The sequence below is a fragment of the Balaenoptera acutorostrata genome, chromosome 13, assembly GCF_949987535.1.
Source record: "Balaenoptera acutorostrata chromosome 13, mBalAcu1.1, whole genome shotgun sequence".
Classification (NCBI taxonomy): Eukaryota; Metazoa; Chordata; class Mammalia; order Artiodactyla; family Balaenopteridae; genus Balaenoptera; species Balaenoptera acutorostrata.
In genome coordinates, this window is record NC_080076.1 from 80,384,362 (window position 1) to 80,394,814 (window position 10,453).

Consider the following 10,453-nt stretch of genomic DNA (forward strand, 5'->3'; position numbering starts at 1 on the left):
TTAACAATCCAGCTTCCTTCTCCCTGTCTGCCCAGGCCCCACCCACCCCTCCTGAAACCTGGTCCCTTGCAGCCCCCTTCCACCTCCTGCCCTCCTGGGGAGGAGACTCCCGTCACTCATCGTCGCAAACGTCCGTGTGCTGGCCGAGAACGTGGGTCTCTAACTGTGCCGTTCTAGGCATGTCCATTAGTGCTGGGCCGTTAATTGTGTGGTTCCAATCTCCTGCGTTCTCACCTCCTTGTTACACAGCTGTCAACTGCTGAGAGGGGCCTGTGAAAATCTTCCGCTGTCATCGTGAATTGGGGATATGATAAGTGCGCCCAAGTTTGAAATTATTATAGCTTCCAGTGAATTAAGTCTTTGGACATTATATCCTAAGCCTCTTCCTTTCTCACAGTGCTCTTTGCCATAAAGTCTTTTTGGTCAGATGTTAATACAGTCTTACATGCTTGCTCTGAGTATTTTATCTTTGCACTTGTAGTCTTCCTGTGCCCTTATAGTTTTAGCTGCATCTTTTACAGACAGTGTATTGCTGATTATTATTTTTATTTCTGTTGTTAATCCAACATGACATGGCTTCTTCTTGCTATTACTGATATACTTAGATTTACTGTGATTGCTGATATGTTTGAATCTAGATCTACCATCTTCTTTTTGCACTATTTTTCATGTTTTTTCTATGCATTTCCTTTTTTCTTCCTTTTTCGGCCTTCTGCTGGACTGACTGAGTCTTCTCTATTTCCCCTTTTATTTTTCATGTTGGAAGCTGTACATTCCGGCCCTATTATTTTAATGTCAACAATGACATTTAAATTTTTCCCATTGGCTTCAAGCAAATTGTGGGTAATTGAGTTAATCAATATCTATACCTTCCTCTCCAGCAATACAAGGACTTAGAACACTTTTATTCAGATTATCCTGTGAGCGGATTTATTTCCACATGGTTTTCTAACCTCAAAAACACTCATTGTTGGAATTCCCTGGTGGCGCAGTGGTTAAGAATCTGCCTGTCAATGCAAAGGACATGGGTTCAAGCCCTGGCCCGGGAAGATCCCACATGCCCCGGAGCAGCTAAGCCCGTGCGCCACAGCTACTGAGGCTGAGCTCTGGAGCCCGCGAGCCACAACTACTGAGCCCACATGCCACAACTACTGAAGCCCATGTGCCTAGAGCCCGTGCTCCGCAACAAGAGAAGCCACCACAATGAGAAGCCCGTGCACAGCAGCGAGGACCCAACACAGCCAAAAATAAATAAATAGATAAATTTATTTTAAAAAAACCACTCGTTGTTGTTTTCAATAAATTGTGCATTTTGTTTTACCCACATATTTACCAATTTCCCTTCACCACTTCTTCCCGTGGTCCATGTTTCCTGCTGCATTTGGTTTCGTTCTTCCTAAAGCATGTGTCTCAGCAGTTATTTCAGCATGGCAGGTGATGATTAAAGCTCTTTTTTTAAAAAAAAAAAATTTTATTTATTTATTTGGCTGTGCTGGGTCTTAATTGCAACACGGGATCTTCGATCTTTGTTGCAACATGTGGGATCTTTTTCATTGCAGCATGTGGGATCTAGTTCCGTGACCAGGGATCGAACCCGGGCCCCTTGCATTGGGAGTGTGGCGTCTTAGCCACCGGACCAGCAGGGAAGTCCCAAAGCTGTTCTCTGGTCTAGATGAAACTGCCTACTTCAGCTCTCAATGTTGAATGATAGTTTCACTGGGTATAGAATTCCAGGTTGTCAGTTACTGTGTTCTCGGCACCTTGAGGACGGTGACTTTTATCTTCTGTTGTTGCTGTTGAGATGTGTGATGTCAGGCCTTCCTTGGCAATCTTTCCTTTCAATTGATTGTGATATTTTCTTTGGCTCTGTGTTCTGCAGTCATATTATGTCATGGATTTATTTTTACTTATCCTGCTTGGTTTTTATATATGATCCAAAATTTTTAGGTATTTTGTAAACGCAGGGGTTTTTGGTTTGGTAGTTCACAGTATAGCGGGGGCAGGGGGGGAGCCAAAATCACTCTTGGAGGTGCAAGTGTGTCCCCAGCACTGCCTGGCCCCTGGCCATGGGCAGGTCTGGCAGGAGAGTGATGGAATCAGAAAATTCCAGGCCTCAGCTCTCTAATGAGCCTGGCCTTCAGTTAGCCCTCTGGGTGCAGGATATCAGGGTGGGAATAATTGGCACAAGTAAGTAAGATAACTTGCTAGATACTCAGCAACGTTCCTTTGGAAGGGGATCTCCATGACTGAGAGCAGAGAGAGGGATGAACTCCTGCCACGTGCCGGGGCTGGTCCAGGCGCTGAGAGAACAGGGACAGAGGAGGGGAGAACCCCCTTTGCGGAGCTCACAGTGCAACAAGGCCAGGGCCGCTCTAATGTAACACCGGGGTCGGGGGAAGCTGAGACTCCTCAGTGCTCCCCCAGTTGTTAGCAAACATGTACCCACGTGGCAGGCGCCTGGTGCAGAGGCTGCCTGTCGGCAGCAAGGACGCACCCGTGCGACACTCTTCACAGCTTGCAAGCTGCTTTCCTCCTCACAGCCGTCTGCTGAGCCCCTCCACTTAAGGACGGGGAAGCTGAGGCTCAGAGGGCAAATAGTCTAACTTCTCTGTGCCTCAGCTTCCTCATCTGTCAGATGGGATAACACTGGTACCAATCTCTTCCGGCTGGTATGAGAATGCAGTGAGTTGATATCTATGAAGCGCTTTCAGTAGAGCAGGAGTTAATAGTAAAGGAAGGTACCACACAAGTGTTAGTGATGGATATTACCCACGTCAGCCCAGAATCCACCCCTCCCCACTGCCCCTCACCCCCTCGACCGCAGTGCCCCGTCATCGTTTTCTTCGTAGCACTTGCCCCTGTGTGAAATCACACGTTCATTTACTTGTGCACCTGTTTACTGCGTCTCCCACACGCATCACACGTGCCATGAGGGCAGGACCTCACCTGTTTATTCACTGAGTGTCCCTGACCAGGTGGCACTCCATAGATGTCTCTGAGTCTGAGAGTAACTAAGCAACTGATGGAGGCTACATTTCAAGGAATCCCAATTGACCTTGATCCACAGGCCAACCACTCACTCTGAACCATAGAAAGTAGCCTCTGAAACGCACATTCCCGGTCAGGCACAGCCACGCTTAGAGTCAGGGTCACCCCATCCAGCCCCGCCTCCTCCAAGGGCACCCTCATCCCTGGGCTACATTTACTTTGTGCTCATAATACTCTCTCCTTGGACCTCTATTTGTTACACCCATTGGCAGTTACTGATCCCCTGTAGAGCCGGGGAAGGTTCTCACGGGCAGGAACTAAACCAGTCACCTGAGTCTCCAGCAGGTGCCAGGTATCTGGAAGGTATTCCTTCACCCGGATTCCGCAATTATCAAAGTTTTGCCAACCTTATTGTATTTATGCCCTCCCCCCCACCCACAAGCATGCACTTATTTCCCCCATGAGTATTTTTAAAGCAAATCTCAGACGTTGTATCATTTTATCCAACTTTACAATTCTAAGGGGTTTACACACCCACCGGGTTCTCTCTGAGAGGTGGGTGCTGTAATCCCATTTTACACATGTGGAAACTGAGGCCCAGGGAGCTGAAGTTCTTGTCCAAAGTGACAGAGGTGAACGGTGGTGGGGCTGGCACCAAGCTGTCTGGACCCCCGGTCCTCAGACGCCCCTCCCTCCACGAGGCCCCTGGCCAGCCCTCCTCCTCTTCCCCGGGGCAGGGCTCCCAGGGCCAGACTTTGATCTCTTCCAGGGCCGAATTCCAGATGGAGGCCTCACCAGCCAGCTCGGGCAAGACGATTGATGAGGTGTTGATGACGTCAGGGTTTACAGACAAGCTCCGGGCTGGGCCGGGGTGCTGTGGGCTGATTGTCAGCCGTGATGGGAACCAGACACCTCGGCCCCTGGGCTCCCGGAGGAGAAGGCGAGGGGCAAGGAGAGGGGCCTGGGGCTTCTCACCCTGGAACAGCCACAGAATCAGGACTACTTGTCAGGTGACAGCAGGTTTCCTGGTTCCTCGAGGATCTCAGGGTGGCCCTCGAGGTGTCGGGGGTGCCCTGAATCCCCTCCGCGTAGGATCTAGCAGGAAGGGCTCTCAACTCAGAGTCCAGTCTCGGCCGCTGAAAATGACCTTACTCCGTCTTTCCCTCTCTGGCCCTCTGTCTGTTCACCAACAACAAAAGAAGGTGAGGCTAGATTGGGGGTCAACACACTTTTTCTGTAAAGGGCCAAATACTTCAGCTTTGGGAACCACACAGCCTCTATTGCCACTACCAGACTCTTCCAGTGTAGCCTGAAAGCCACCAGATACAAGATCTAATCAAGTGAGAGAGGCTGTGTTCCAATAAAACTTTATTTACAAAATCAGGTGGTGGGCCAGATTTGGCCCTCCAGCTGTAGTTGGCTCACCCCTGGAGTAGCCAGTCACTAAAGGCCCTTTGAACTCTGAAAATGTGCAAGTCAGAGATTAGAGGGGCTTGTGGGGGCCAGTAGATAATGTGAATGAACCAAGCAAAAGCCAGCAGAGGCATTAGGGAGTGGTGAGGACTGCAGCAAACTACAGAGCTGTGCCTTGACTCAAAGGGGATGGGGTGGGCTATTCCTTGCTCTCGCCAATCATGGCCAGGTGGAAACCAACCTACTCCCAGATATAAACAAGTATTCAAAAGAAGCTGGAAATCTGCTTGTTAAAAAAATGTGAGTTACCCGATTCCGAACTGTTACTTATAAACTCAAACTTGTAAAAACCATTGTGTGGCCCAAATCCCATCACACAGGCTCACGGGCCATATTAGGCCCAAGGGCCACCCTTTGCAAACTCTGCTCTCCATTCAGTTCTTTCCCCCCAGCTGCAGATACTGGGTTAGTGTTTGCAGAAGCACAGAGATGATGTGGGGGCTCACCTCGGTGGGCTGGCTTTTTTCTTCCACCCTTGGACGTCCACAGGGCGATGGGAAACTTAAAAACACTGATGAGGGAAGAACCCGGCCTCAGCTCATGGACCTTCATAGGCTTTGGGGTCCTGGACCAAAGAATCCCCTTGGGAAAGCGGCTTTGCTGCCAGCCTGGAAGGAGTGATCTGCCAGGGTTCCCTGCCTGGGACTGGGGGCAGCACGGGGGCTTCTCTACTTGGGAGGGAAGCAAGCAAGGCTGTCACTCCAGCCACCTGCCCCGATGTCCCCAGATGGCCAACCAGCTCAGGCCCCTGGAGGCTTGTCCCTCTGAGCTGACTCCCCTGGGAGGCCCACGCTGCTCTTGTCAGTCGCTGTTCTCCTGCTGGCATGGAAGGGGCCCGGGTCTCCAGCCTGTTGGCGTTTCAGTGCCAAGTGTCTCTAAGGCAACATCCAACCAAGATGTGCGAGTCTGGAAATGGCTGTGAGAGGCGGGAGACCGTGGGCGGAGGCGGAGGCGTGGGGCTGGCCCGGGACGGGGATGTTTATTCTTCCTTCGGGGCCTGTGGGCCTGGGAGCCATTAAAAATGCCGATTAATCTTCCTGCTGGTCTCAGAGGGTAAAATTAGAGCCAGAAATGAGTCTGGAGCTACAAGGACAAGGGAAGGATATGCAGAAGCTCTGCCCGTGTGAACTGGTGAGGAAAACAAGACGCCTTCCATTGCCACTCCAGAGTGATCCAGTGGGTCTGTCTTTTCATCTGCCTTTGAAAATCAGGTTTATTGAGGTATAATTTACCTTCCAAAAAATACACCCATCTTGGTGCAGCTCCTGTGGAAAACAGGAGAGGGGACTTCCCTGGAGGTCCAGTGGTCAGGATGCTGTGCTTCCACTGCGGGGACATGCGCTGGTTCCCTGGTCAGGGGACTGAGATGATTCCGCATGTCACGCTGCGTGGCCGAACAGACAAGCAAAAACACTGAGAAAGAGAATGACTGTATGATCCAGCAATCCCACTGCTGGGGATCGACCCCCAGAGAACTGAAAGCCGGATCCCCAGGAGAGGTCCATACGGCAGCAGCAGCCAAAGGCGGAAGCAACCCACACGCGCGTGAATGGACAAACAGAACGCTGTCTACTCTAACAGCAGACTATTATCCAACCTTAAAAAGGGAGGAGATTCTGACACACGCCACAACTTGGACACACCTTGAGGACATGATGCTCAGTGAAGTAAGCCAGTCCCAGAAAGACACATGCTGTGTGATTCCACACGTATGAGGTTCCTGGAAGTGTCAGATTCATAGAGACAGAAAGTAGATGGTGGTTACCAGGGGCAGGAGGGGGAGGGAGGGTGGGGAGTTGTTGTTTAACGGGGACAGAGTTTCAGTTTTGCAAGATGGAAAAGTTCTGGAGATCAGTTGTAGCAAACTGTGAATATACTGAACACTGCTTAAAAGTGGTTAAGATGGTAAATTTTATGTTGTATGTTTTTCCCCACAATTAAATATTAAAAAATTTTAAATGCGCCCATTTTACGTGTACAATTCCTTGGACTTTGCTAAATAGAACATCACCCCAGTCAAAATAGAAAGCGTTCCCTCACCCGGAGAGTCCTTTGTGCCTCACTGCAGTCTATGCTGGTTTTCAACATCCTGCTGAATTCAAGTTTAATTAAAAGGGAATGATACCCCCGCTGCCCTGGGGTCTGGGTCAAGCCTAAACCGCTGTGACTGCTGGGAGCTGTGGCCCACTCAGGCTCCGTCCTACCTGGGCCTCGAACCTGTCTGTGGGAGGGGACGGCGGGGAGCAAGGGAGACACACTTGCTTTGGCTTCTGAATTTCTAATCAGCTGCCCAGGTGCTGAAAGGAGCAGCATGAAACACTGGCTCGACAGAGGCAGACAGACACACACACATGAACACGGACACACACATGAACATGGACACACACACATGAACACGGACACACACACACTCCCCCTGGCGGCTCCCCAGCCTTTGCTCGCTGCCCGCTGTGCTATAAATTGGCCACGCAGGAGCCAGGCTGCTCTTGAAAACCACCTCCACCCCTGGCCCTGGTGTGCAGGCGGGAGTGTGTCCCCTGGGGCTGTTCACTCAGGCGAGGACTCCCCTGGGACAGTGAACTCAGACCAGCCTCCTTGAACGCCCCCTCCTCACTGCCCCCCCAGCCTTGACCTCTGGCTTTCAAACTCCCTGACTTCTGCCTGTGAAGATTGGTCAGTGAAGGTCGCCCCCTGGTGGAACATCTGGGACATAACAAAAATTGGTCTCTGCCTTCGTGGTGTTTCATTGAATTCATTCAATTCCAAATATTTGAGGGGGGGGAAATAACGACAGTGGAGAAAGCTGGAAGACACCTTAACCAAGTGATCAGGTTCATGTCACCTGGAAGGGGACAGAGGGACATCGTGTACCCCTGACGTGATGCACTGAGAAGGGCACCTCCTTTCTCAGGTATTCTTACCCCCCAAGTCTGTACTACTTTTGCAACTTTTCCGTGAGCCTAAAATTCTTTCAAAGAATTTTCCAAAATTTCAAAATTATTTCAAAATAAAAAGAGTATTTGTGGGCCTTCTTGTATATGTGGAAGGCACTGATCTTTAAACTGGGGATGCATGCCTTCATGGAACTAATGTGGAAGGCACTGATCTTTAAACTGGGGATACATGCCTTCATGGAACTAATGTTCTCATGGGAGAGAAGACACACAAACCAACCCAATGGTTGCATCTGTGTCAAGTAATAAGGGCTGGGAAGCAAAAGAAGGAAGGACAAAGGGTCAGGGGTGAAGGGCCGGGGGCAGCTGGTGGCTGGCGGTCAGGGGCAAGCTCTCTGTGGAGGTGACTAAGTGGCAGGGCCCTGAGTGGCTGAGGGGGGCACACAAACTCATTCATTAATAAGTAACATCGTGTGATGATCGTGCTCAGTGCTGTGGGCAGGAAGCAGGGGAGGGGACTGGCAGCATGGAAAGGGGGTGCGTGTGCTTTTCAAACAGAACATGTGTGTGACACAGGTCTTGCTGGGCGAGTGATGGGCGAGCAGAGGCCACAGGAGGAGGAGTGAGAATTTCTGGTGGAGGGAACAGGACGTGCAAAGGTCCGGAGGTGGGCTTCTCGCTCACAGCACTGAGCACGATGTGACACACAGTGTTACTTACTGAATTTTTTTCTCTGCCCTCCTGGAAGGTAAGCACTGCGAGGGACACAGAATCTGCTCACTGCTGTGTCCCCAAGCGCCTGGCACGTAGCAAGCTCTGCGATAATATCTGTTGGATTAATGAATGAGTTTGTGTGCCCCCCTCAGCCACTCAGGGCCCTGCCATTAGTCACCTCCACAGAGAGCTTGCCCTGACCGCCAGCCACCAGCTGCCCCCGGCCCTTCACCCCTGACCCTTTGTCCTTCCTTCTTTTGCTTCCCAGCCCTTATTACATGACACAGATGCAACCATTGGGTTGGTTTGTGTGTCTTCTCTCCCATGAGAACATTAGTTCCATGAAGGCATGTATCCCCAGTTTAAAGATCAGTGCCTTCCACATTAGTTCCATGAAGGCATGCATCCCCAGTTTAAAGATCAGTGCCTTCCACATATACAAGAAGGCCCACAAATACTCTTTTTATTTTGAAATAATTTTGAAATTTTGGAAAATTCTTTGAAAGAATTTTAGGCTCACGGAAAAGTTGCAAAAGTAGTACAGACTTGGGGGGTAAGAATACCTGAGAAAGGAGGTGCCCTTCTCAGTGCATCACGTCAGGGGTACACGATGTCCCTCTGTCCCCTTCCAGGTGACATGAACCTGATCACTTGGTTAAGGTGTCTTCCAGCTTTCTCCACTGTTGTTATTTCCCCCCCCTCAAATATTTGGAATTGAATGAATTCAATGAAACACCACGAAGGCAGAGACCAATTTTTGTTATGTCCCAGATGTTCCACCAGGGGGCGACCTTCACTGACCAATCTTCACAGGCAGAAGTCAGGGAGTTTGAAAGCCAGAGGTCAAGGCTGGGGGGGCAGTGAGGAGGGGGCGTTCAAGGAGGCTGGTCTGAGTTCACTGTCCCAGGGGAGTCCTCGCCTGAGTGAACAGCCCCAGGGGACACACTCCCGCCTGCACACCAGGGCCAGGGGTGGAGGTGGTTTTCAAGAGCAGCCTGGCTCCTGCGTGGCCAATTTATAGCACAGCGGGCAGCGAGCAAAGGCTGGGGAGCCGCCAGGGGGAGTGTGTGTGTGTCCGTGTTCATGTGTGTGTGTCCATGTTCATGTGTGTGTCCGTGTTCATGTGTGTGTGTCTGTCTGCCTCTGTCGAGCCAGTGTTTCATGCTGCTCCTTTCAGCACCTGGGCAGCTGATTAGAAATTCAGAAGCCAAAGCAAGTGTGTCTCCCTTGCTCCCCGCCGTCCCCTCCCACAGACAGGTTCGAGGCCCAGGTAGGACGGAGCCTGAGTGGGCCACAGCTCCCAGCAGTCACAGCGGTTTAGGCTTGACCCAGACCCCAGGGCAGCGGGGGTATCATTCCCTTTTAATTAAACTTGAATTCAGCAGGATGTTGAAAACCAGCATAGACTGCAGTGAGGCACAAAGGACTCTCCGGGTGAGGGAACGCTTTCTATTTTGACTGGGGTGATGTTCTATTTAGCAAAGTCCAAGGAATTGTACACGTAAAATGGGCGCATTTAAAATTTTTTAATATTTAATTGTGGGGAAAAACATACAACATAAAATTTACCATCTTAACCACTTTTAAGCAGTGTTCAGTATATTCACAGTTTGCTACAACTGATCTCCAGAACTTTTCCATCTTGCAAAACTGAAACTCTGTCCCCGTTAAACAACAACTCCCCACCCTCCCTCCCCCTCCTGCCCCTGGTAACCACCATCTACTTTCTGTCTCTATGAATCTGACACTTCCAGGAACCTCATACGTGTGGAATCACACAGCATGTGTCTTTCTGGGACTGGCTTACTTCACTGAGCATCATGTCCTCAAGGTGTGTCCAAGTTGTGGCGTGTGTCAGAATCTCCTCCCTTTTTAAGGTTGGATAATAGTCTGCTGTTAGAGTAGACAGCGTTCTGTTTGTCCATTCACGCGCGTGTGGGTTGCTTCCGCCTTTGGCTGCTGCTGCCGTATGGACCTCTCCTGGGGATCCGGCTTTCAGTTCTCTGGGGGTCGATCCCCAGCAGTGGGATTGCTGGATCATACAGTCATTCTCTTTCTCAGTGTTTTTGCTTGTCTGTTCGGCCACGCAGCGTGACATGCGGAATCATCTCAGTCCCCTGACCAGGGAACCAGCGCATGTCCCCGCAGTGGAAGCACAGCATCCTGACCACTGGACCTCCAGGGAAGTCCCCTCTCCTGTTTTCCACAGGAGCTGCACCAAGATGGGTGTATTTTTTGGAAGGTAAATTATACCTCAATAAACCTGATTTTCAAAGGCAGATGAAAAGACAGACCCACTGGATCACTCTGGAGTGGCAATGGAAGGCGTCTTGTTTTCCTCACCAGTTCACACGGGCAGAGCTTCTGCATATCCTTCCCTTGTC